This window comes from Syngnathoides biaculeatus, chromosome 6 (assembly GCF_019802595.1).
Source record: "Syngnathoides biaculeatus isolate LvHL_M chromosome 6, ASM1980259v1, whole genome shotgun sequence".
NCBI classification, from domain to species: domain Eukaryota; kingdom Metazoa; phylum Chordata; class Actinopteri; order Syngnathiformes; family Syngnathidae; genus Syngnathoides; species Syngnathoides biaculeatus.
Window position 1 is genome coordinate 21090774 of NC_084645.1, and position 10227 is coordinate 21101000.

Sequence of the window (10227 nt, forward strand, 5' to 3'; positions counted from 1 at the left end):
AATCATTCATTCACACTCTAAATTGCCCCAAGGTGTGATTGCGAGTGCGGCTGTTTCTCGCCATGTGCCCTGCGATTGGCTGGCAAACCAGTTCAGGGTGTAACTCCGCCTCCTCCCCATTTACAGCTGGGATAGGCTCCGGCACTCCCCGCGACCCTCGTGAGGATAAGCGGCTAAGAAAATGGATGGATGGATGGATGGATAAAAATGCGGTAGCAGAGGCAACAGATGCCATTTTGTTGCTCAGCAGTTTGTTTCGGGGCGCATAATCGAGCGTCCGGCGGCCTCGTTAGCGATTCACCCGCTCTTAAATTTCACGCTTAGTGTGCGTCAACAAGCTGCCGCGCATCAGCTGCCGCCACGAGCAGCTTTATGGCGCAAACGCAGCGCGCAAATTAAAGAGCAATAATTAACGGGAGCCGGGGAACTTCGGTGTGTGTGTTGCATCGAGAGAAACAAAACAAGTGCAAAATGTGGCCCTCGCTCCCACTCGGGAGTAATAAAAGACGTAAATAGTAGACGGTGAACGCGTTGGGGTGCGCCGCATTCGCTCACCGTCAGCACACATCTCGGTTAAGAACCTTAACGCGGGTTTGAAACCTTGTTGAGGTGAAGTTCGTAGTGAGACTAAGCAAAGAAATAACCAACGTTGCTTTCGACTGCACTTTGAACAGTGTTGGGAAGGTTGCATTACATGTTACGACACTGTAACGTCGTGACTTTATGTATGAAATAAATCTCAATTTTAGTTAGACAGTATTTGAAAAATAGCCAGCAAAAACCTTTGGATTTTTGTTGTTGTTATTGTTCCACTTCCTCCTTCTAAAGAGGACGCTTGTGATTGGCTCTCTCTGGTCATGTGTGCGTCGTACCTCAAAGCGCCATCAAATGGTGCGATATTATTAAAATCAAACTCATTTTTGTCGCAGGCCACATTGTGGTCATGCTTTCCTTCGGAGGGCCGTCATAACGGAAACCATTAAAATATTTATTCCCCTCATTGTATTTACACATAAAATATCTGAATTAATTTTTTTGCTTTTGTTGATGTTTTTTTTTTTCAATCGTGTTCATGTTCGGGAACAAAAAAATGCTTGTAATATCTCAACTTTATAATTTATGCTATATGAAAAGATTTTCAGAAGAATCCCGGAAGTTGACGCACTGGATTTAGCTTCGCGGGCCACATAAAATCACGTGGTGGGTCCGGATCTGGCCCCTGGGCCTTGAGTTTGACACGTGTTTGTAGTTAGTGTAGTTTGTCTGAGATTTTGAAAACGTTGGACTCATATTTACACTTTTAAACGTTGGTCTGAACGTTTGCATAAATTACTTGCGTACGTCCCGCAACCTGAAGGTCGCCAGTTCACATGCCGTTGTTGTAGCCAGCCAATCGCGTCGATGAGTCGACTTCTAGTTCCAGCTTCCTTCGGGCGTTTCCGCGGGTCCATCGCGGTTAGCGTGGTGGGAGCCGCCGCACAGTTGAGGATGTGCTGCGTATCGTGATGGTCCCGTCCCGCATTTCGGGTAGAGGTTGACGATAGTCTTGCCGATAGTCATTGAGCATGCGGATTCGTCCGGAGCGCAGTTGCGACAGTTCGGATCTTGTGACTCGCGGAAGATCGGCTTCGGTTTTCGTCTACCTCGGGGATTGACGACCGGTTAGGTTTGTAGCCGACACCGAGTTGATGGAGACTACGTAGCCAGTCTCAGTAGGGTTGTTCGTCGAATGCCGTGTCTTGCGGACGTCATGGCGAAGTAGGCGCGGTTGAGGTGGTTTGTTTGACACCTGATGGCACGGGTGCGCGAGTAGTTGGCAGCGTGCCGGGCGACTAGTTCGTTGTGTCAGTTCACCGGTAGGTTCTTGGCGTCCCGATGCAGGTGGTCCTCGGCGGCCGTGGCCAGGCAGCCGATGGTGACTCGGAGGGCGGCGTTCCGCCGAGTCTGGAGCTTCTTCCAGTGCGATTGCTCCAGCGAGGGAAACCGCACCGGACGCCGTAGTTGAGGACGGACCTTCCGACGGCGTCACGGGGAGCGTCTCGGCAGTCGGGCCCCAGTTTGAGCCGGAGACGGCTTTGAGTACGTCCCTTCCGACGGGTTGACACGTTTGGCCGAGTACTCATAGTGAAGACCGAAGGTGAGCACGGTCTCCGGTACCACGCCCTGGACAGTCGGGATCGGCAGATTCGTCCGAAATTTGCCCAAGAACCTGGTGAACAGAGCGGCCGAACTGTTTTCGAAAGACGGACGGAATTCTCGCTCGACCGGCAACCATCCGAGCAATCGCCAGTTTACGTTGCGTTAACCCGCATTGACGAAGGATGAATGCGGCGGACGGATGGGCCGCAGGCGCAGAAGGGCAGCCGCACTTCCCCGGGGAGCCGTACGCCGACTTCCGATACATCGAATTTCACGCTTTCTCTTTCTTTCTTTCTTTCTTCGCATCGATGGCTGGTATCGGCAGCCTTTCACGAGTAGCCAGAACCTCGAACGCAACGCCGGTGTGGGCCTCAAATGCAGCATTTACAGCTCAGCTCAGGAGTGATTCGGTCGAGTGCGGCGGAAACTGGTGACGGGAAAACCTGCCGGAAACTTACGAAAGCAGACGGGCATCGAATGAGGGCGAAGCAGTCCGTAAAGTGCTGCCGTGCGCAACACGCGATCGAGCCTGCGCCGGATTCCAAAGTCAACTTGACCGGAAAAAAGCGCATTGCCCCCCCCCCACCCCCCCACTTAAAAAAGTCACAATGCATGTCACTCACGGAGGATCTCCGCTCAGCATTTCCGCTGACATTTCTTGTCACGCTTGCAAAAACAAAACATCTTCTAATGTTTGTTGGAGCAAGCATGACCCCCCCCCCCCCCCCCCCGCCGATCCCTCCCCACTTTTACGTCGCTGTCACAGTTGCTCATCCGCAGCTGGCGTCAGAAGGCATGAGCGGGGATGCGCGTCTGTCCGAGAGGAAGTGCCCGAAGCACCCGAAGGGCAGCGGCGTGGTAACGTGGGACCCGAGCGGCGGGGGTTGCGGGGGGGGGGGGGGGGGTCCGGGGGACTGACTGGTCGCTCATGTTCCATCATCTGAAGCGCGTTTTCCGCTCGGCTGCCTTCCGCGGTCCGGCCGATGCGTGCTGACAGGGGGCGGGCGGACCGACTGAAGCTCTTTTTGACTTTGGGAAAGTGTGTGTGATATAAAAACACAATAATAATAATAAAAAGAATATGATGAAATCCATCCCTATATTGCACGGATTGTGGGTTCAGTCCACATGGGGTACATAGATTTACATAATTAACGATGACAATGACCAAATGAAATAATACTCGCTCTTCGCACGCATGAAGTGTGTTGTCTGTAGGTGATGACGAGAATGTGGGAAATTTTGAACGCTAGGTCAGGGGTCCCCAACGCGGTGACGCGGGCCAATGGTAGCCCGCGAGGACCATGGAAGGCGCCCGCGAGGTATGTTCTAAAAAATACCAAAGGCCAGAAATTGTTACTATTATTTGTGCTTTAAATTCTGAAACTGACTTGCTTACGTGAATTAAAATTTGAAAAGACCTGTAGTGTCATTTGCTACAATAAATTAAAAGAAAAATATTATATGTAAGTGAAATGAACGGAGTCTGAAATTTGCCGCAAACAGTTCATACGATCGAAGTAGCCCTCACCCTCAAAACGGTTGCTGAGCCCTGCGCTTGGTAAATAACGGAATAGACGCCTGGTCACTACTTTGCAGATTTCGACTACTGCGAAGGTGGAAGCTGGACTCCCACGATAGATGGATTACAGTAAACAGTTTCATAACATGCAATGACCGTCCATACATCAGGATGATTTTTTTTTTTTTTTTTTTTGTACATAATGAGACGGCACGTTGGCGTAGCTGTAAGGCATTGGCCTCACAGTTCTGAGGACGTGGGTTCAATCCCGGCCCCGACTGCGTGGAGTTTGCCTGGGTTTTCTCCGGGCACTCCGGTTTCCTGGACACTCTAAATTGCCCGTCGGTGTGATTGCGGGTGCAGCTCTTTGTCTCCATGTGCCCTGCGATTGGCTGGCGACCAGTTCAGATGGTGTAACCGCCCTCCTGCCCGTTGACAGCTGGGATGGGTTCCAGCACTCCCCCTAGCCTCGTGAGGATAAGCGGCTAAGAAAATTGATGGATGGATGATACAAAATGGTTTGGCACATTGGTGTAGCTGTAAAGCGTTAGCCTCACAGTTCTGAAGACCCGGGTTCGATCCTGGACCCGCCTGTGTGGAGTTTACATGCTCTCCCTGTGCCCTACGTGGGTTTCCTCCAGGTGGGCACTCCGGTTTCCTCCCACATCCCCAAAACGTGCATTCATTGGACACTCTAAATTGTCCCTTGGCGTGATTGTGAGCGGGGCTGTTTGTCTCGATGTGCCCTGCGATTGGCTGGCGACCAGTTCAGGGTCTAACTGGCCTCCTGCCTGTTGACAGCTGGGATAGGCAAAGGCACTCTCCGCGACCCACGTGAGGATAAGCGGCAGAGAAAATGGACGGATGGTCCATAATGGAACTCGATTGTCTGTCTCTTCGTGGAAACGTTGGGCCTGCCCGAGCCGACCGACTGACTGACGGACCGACTGCTCTTTTTGACTTTGGCGAACGTGTCGGGGTGCGCTCGCGTCTTCCGCAGTCGGGGCCTTGGCGAGGCCTGTGATTTTTGTGGCAGGCCTGTCAGATCCGGCCTCCCTCCACGCCAGATCAATGCCAGCGCCGGCAAACGGCGGCGGCGCGTGACGAGAGCCACCCGCCCCCGTCTGACGGGTGCCCGCCGACGACGGGGAATCTGCTCCTGGTAGCGGCTGAGTGACGGACGCACACAACCACACTACAATGACAAACTAGAGACCGCAAGTACGTCAGACACTCACCACAAATTCTTCACTCGTTGGCCACAAGTTGATGTTCTCTAATTGCAACATTATTAATTAGGGCTGCAACTAGCGATTGCTTTAATCGCAGATTAATCGCTGCTTCCGCTAATCGACGAATCCGGTCATAAAACGATTTTAATTGACATGATTCGATTCAAAAATGGGACGAGATTTCCAATCGACAGCGAGGAAAATGCAGAAACATACATTGAGGACGATCCACTTATCGGTTTGGTCGGGAACGTGTCAGAAAATTGGCAGAAACGTCGATCGTTGGTTTGCGAAATACCGAAAATGTGATTTTTTGTAAATGTCTCATTTTAATTGAACACAAACATCAATTTGCTTTCATGCAAAGCACAGGAAATCTCCCAAAATATTAACTGTTGAGGGGCTGAAATCCGATTTGGAAAGTTAAATGATGTCGCCAAACCAATCATACAAGATCAAAATACTGAGCTCGTCGATTAATTTGATGATCGATTAGCTGTCGATTAATCAGTTCATTTTTTTTTTGCACAGTGCTGCCTTGAGATAAGAGTTTAATTCATTCTCTGACCACATTCGGAAGTAAAATAACTTTCCCCCCTTGTTTTGAATAGCAATTGGATTAATCTGTTCCACCCCCCCCCCCCTTCAGTTCTCTCGTCTGTACTTTCCTTGTGAGCTGACGGTGGCCCGATGTTTACTCATAAGTCAAAACTTTGCTCATGATACAAAGGAACAAAATCGACCGTAACTCGAAAAATTCTTTAGTTGGGGCATTCATAAGTTATCCATCCAGTTTCTTTAGCTGCTTATCCTCACAAGGGTCGCAGGATTGCTTTGGAGCCTATCCCAGCTGTCAACGGGCAGGAGGCAGGGCACACCCTGAACTGTTCGCCAGCCAATCGCAGGGCACATGGAGACAAATTACCAATTGCACTCACAATCACACCTAGGGGCAATTTAGAGTGTCCAATTAACGCAAGCATGTTTTGGGGATGTGGGAGGAAACCCCAGTGCCAAGGAGAAAACCCACGCAGGCACGAGGTGTCACGAACCAAAGGTGCGGAGCTGGACCCAAACGCAGGACTCCGAGACGAGAGCATGTCGTTAGGCGTACTTTTTTTCCAAAGCTGCGGTCATACACGGTGTAAGCAGTCCGAGAAGGCGGAGGCACAACAACGCTAGGCTATAAGCAAAGTCCAAAAACGTGAAGTGAGGTCTGAAGACTGGGATGCAACCTGGAAAACATGAACTCAGACTGGACTAAACTATAGTGGCACAGAATCGCTGCGACGAGGATAGCTCACACTACACTTTCTCTCGGGGGTGGCGATTCCAGCCGGCTGTGAACGCAACTCACTAACTCAAGGCAACGAACTGGCAAATGCCAGTGACGAGACTCCGACTTCGATACTTGGTCTAATCACATGGCCCAAAGCGGTGGCCAGGCCACGCCCCTCTCGGCCGTGCTCCATTCTTGCTCGTGACACGGGGAGAACATGCAAACTCCACACAGGCGGGTCCGGGATCGAACCCGGCACCTCAGAACCGTGAGCCATTCAATCTGATCCACTGTTCCGCTCATAAATTAAGGGATTAAATTCTTTTCGATGATGTTTTTAACAAACAATTAGGATGAGTTTTCCCTTTCCAAGCAAAAACTGCACACAATCGCATTCCATTTTTTGACTTTTATGACTTTACATTTATGGTACTCAAAGTACATGACACTACACCGAAGGTAAAAGTAGGCAGCACTCCCTCCTTCTCACCAGAACCGCAACAGAATATACGATATACTATACTATATTTATTATATTAAATAAATTAAAAAAAAAAAAAAAACAGCACTTTCTGCATGATAGCAGCTCAGCACGGTGATGGAATGAAAGCCACGCAATAAATTCACGGCCGACACGTTTTTTTCCACGGGGCGGGGAAACAAAAATGCGGGTGGGACGCCAACCCGGGCCACGGCAGTTAATGCATGCCACCGCCCCCCCCCCCCCCCCCCCACAAAAAAGCCATAAGACTAAGTAGACGCTGCCCACTTAAATCTTTACATACTTCATTCACTTTCGCTCCCCAAACACGACAGTCCCCGTAGGCCGGTGATGAATAATCATTAGCGAAAGGTCCACAAATTATTGATGTAAAATAAGCAGCGATTCTTTTTTTTTTTTTTTTTTTTGGGGGGGGGGGGGCGCAATTTATAGCCATTAACAAGTAACTTGCAATCCAATAAATGTCAGCACGGCTTTCAGTTAATTAAAGGCAAAGATATTATACAGTAATGCAGGGCGGCGTTTATATCTCGATTTCCACAGACTGCAATTTACTGGCCGGGCCTTTATTCGAAGGCAGCCACAAATAATGGCCATTAAGCCGTCACCAGACGGGCGGGGGGAAGGGGGGAGGGGGCGGCGGCGAGGGGGTCACATTAATGAAATTAGATAAGGTGGGACGGGAGCTACGCCGCCGGAGGCGTGTGCTGCTGCTTGTGTGGATGGGCCCACCTGCTCGACCGGTGTGTCCGAACACTTAGGTGTGCAACATGAAGGTCTGCCCCCCCCTCATTGGTCGCTGGGGCCCCCGACACACACACACACACACTCGAGCAGAGCGGCATGTCCCCCCCCCCCCCCCCACCAACAGGGAGGTGTCACTCGGGGGAGGCAGCTGCAGTCACCGGAGTGACAACTTGCCTCAAATCAGAGATCCCCCCCCCCATCCCATCCCTGTCAACGGCAACTTGGCCCCCAGGCTACCGGTGACACGCACAGCTTCCCCTTATAACCCCCCCCCCACCACCACCACCACCACCACCACCACCACCCCCGAGCCAACCACTCACCCCCACCCTCCCAAACACCAGACACACTCGCTCTTGTGACTTGTTTTAATCTGGAGGGCTGATTTGGATTGTGTGCTTATTTCATACATCCATTGTCTCAACCGCTTATGCTCACGAGGGTTGCGGGGAGCGCTGGAGCCTATCCTAACGGGCAGGAGGCTAGGTACACCCTGAACTGGTCGCCAGCCAATCGCAGGGCACATCGAGACAGACAGCCGCACTCACAATCACACCTATGGGCAATTTAGAGTGTCCAATTATTGTCGCATATTTTTGGGGGACGTGGGAGGAAACTGGAGTTCCCCACCCGGAGAAAACCCACCCATGTAAACTCCACACAGGCGGGGCCGGAAATCGAACCCGGGACTTCAGAACTGTGAGGCCAATGCTTTTCCAGCTGATCCACCATGCCGCCCTGGTTATTTCATTAAAAATGAATAGATAGATAGATAGATAGATAGATAGATAGATAGATAGATAGATAGATAGATAGATAGATAGATAGATAGATAGATAGATAGATAGATAGATAGATAGATAGATAGATAGATAGATAGATAGATAGATAGATAGATAGATAGATAGATAGATGTAGAGGGAGGAAGGTAGGGAGGGATAGATGGATGGATGGATAGATGGAGGATGGATGCCTGAGAGAGAGGGAGGGAGTGATAGATAGATAGATAGATAGATATAGATAGATAGATAGATAGATAGATAGATAGATAGATAGATAGATAGTAGATAGATAGATAGATAGATAGATAGATAGATAGATAGATAGATAGATAGAGATAGATGTAGAGGAGGAAGGTAGGGAGGGATAGATGGATGGATGGATAGATGGATGGATGGATGCCTGAGAGAGAGGGAGGGAGTGATAGATAGATAGATAGATAGATAGATAGATAGATAGATAGATATAGATAGATAGATAGATAGATAGATAGATAGATAGATAGATAGATAGATAGATAGATAGATAGATAGATAGATAGATAGATTGGAGGGTGTTTCGGTAGAGATAGATAGATAGATAGATAGATAGATAGATAGATAGATAGATAGATAGATAGATAGATAGATAGATAGATATAGATAGATAGAAGATAGATAGATAGATAGATAGATATAGATAGATAGATAGATAGATAGATAGATAGATAGATAGATAGATCAAATTAAGTCCACACACTCCAAATGTCCAAATGCCACCTTTTCTTTTAGATGAGAAAATATAAATATAAATAATTTCAATACATTCTACACCATTAAGGTGAGATATAAACAATACAATTGAATCAGTAGATCAATATTTACAACCAGAAATATGATTGTGGTTGCACAAGCGCGCACACTAATAATTATGGATGTAGCTGTGCTGGAAATGAACCAATCACATTCAAATATAAATCATAAATAGCGGTCGTGGTTCTGATTAAAAAAAAAAAAAAAAAAATCCCAAATAACGTTTAAATGTTTATAGCTCGGGTTAGCCTCGTTTGTTTTATCTTTTGGGCCATCACGGACTGCTAATTGGAACGAGTGATGAAATCTGTCAGCCCAAACGCACGCCGCCGCCGCCGCCGTACGTTATTTCGCCGTAGCTCCGGAGCAAGTCTCAAATGCGGCAGAACTTGCGCAGCCGTGCGCAAAAGGTTCAAACTTGATGTCGTCGGATCGTAGGAAAATTTCCCAAAAAGCGCAACACGTGCAATGTTGAGTCACAGTAACAAAAATCGCACAATCAGGGGTGTGTAAACTTTTTATCAGAGAAATGGAAAATAAAATGATATATGTGCTATAAAGTTTGTGTTCCTGAGACTGTTCCAGTTGAAATTTGATCCACAAATACAAAAATGACTTTTGGATTTAACATCATGTTCAATTGAAGGAAAATGGGGAGAATTTTGTAACAGTAGGTTTTTGGGGTTTTGTTTTTTATTTTTTTTTTTTTGGGGGGGGGGCAACACTGGTCAATAGGGAGATTGAAGCAGCCCCTTGAAGTATTTCCCTTTTACCACATTCGGACTTGATCCTGCTGTTCGTCCGTCTCAGAACCGCGAAAGAGTAAAACAACTTTTTAAACCAAAAGGCAGTCATAAAAAGGTCAGAGGTCAGAGGTCACCTGGGAAAAGCAAGTGCCTGCAATCCGGCATGATCAAAATCAACAAAATATCAATTGGTATTCAATGTTTTCAACAGAAACAACAAAAAATTGTGGTCAAACTACACTTGCCCCTTTTTCACTGAAACATTGATTCATATTTATCTTTTATTGATGTCAGATCGGCCTTTGATACATTTTGAAAAGATCTGCATTTCATATTGACAATTTTTAGGAGGATATATATTTTTTTTTGCCCTGTGTGCCTTTCCCAGTCAATTAGCAAAAAAAAAAAAAATAATTACAACTATACAGTATAATTCTAGTGTAACAGAAAAATAATGTACCCTTGTAAAAAAAAAATGAAAAAATAATA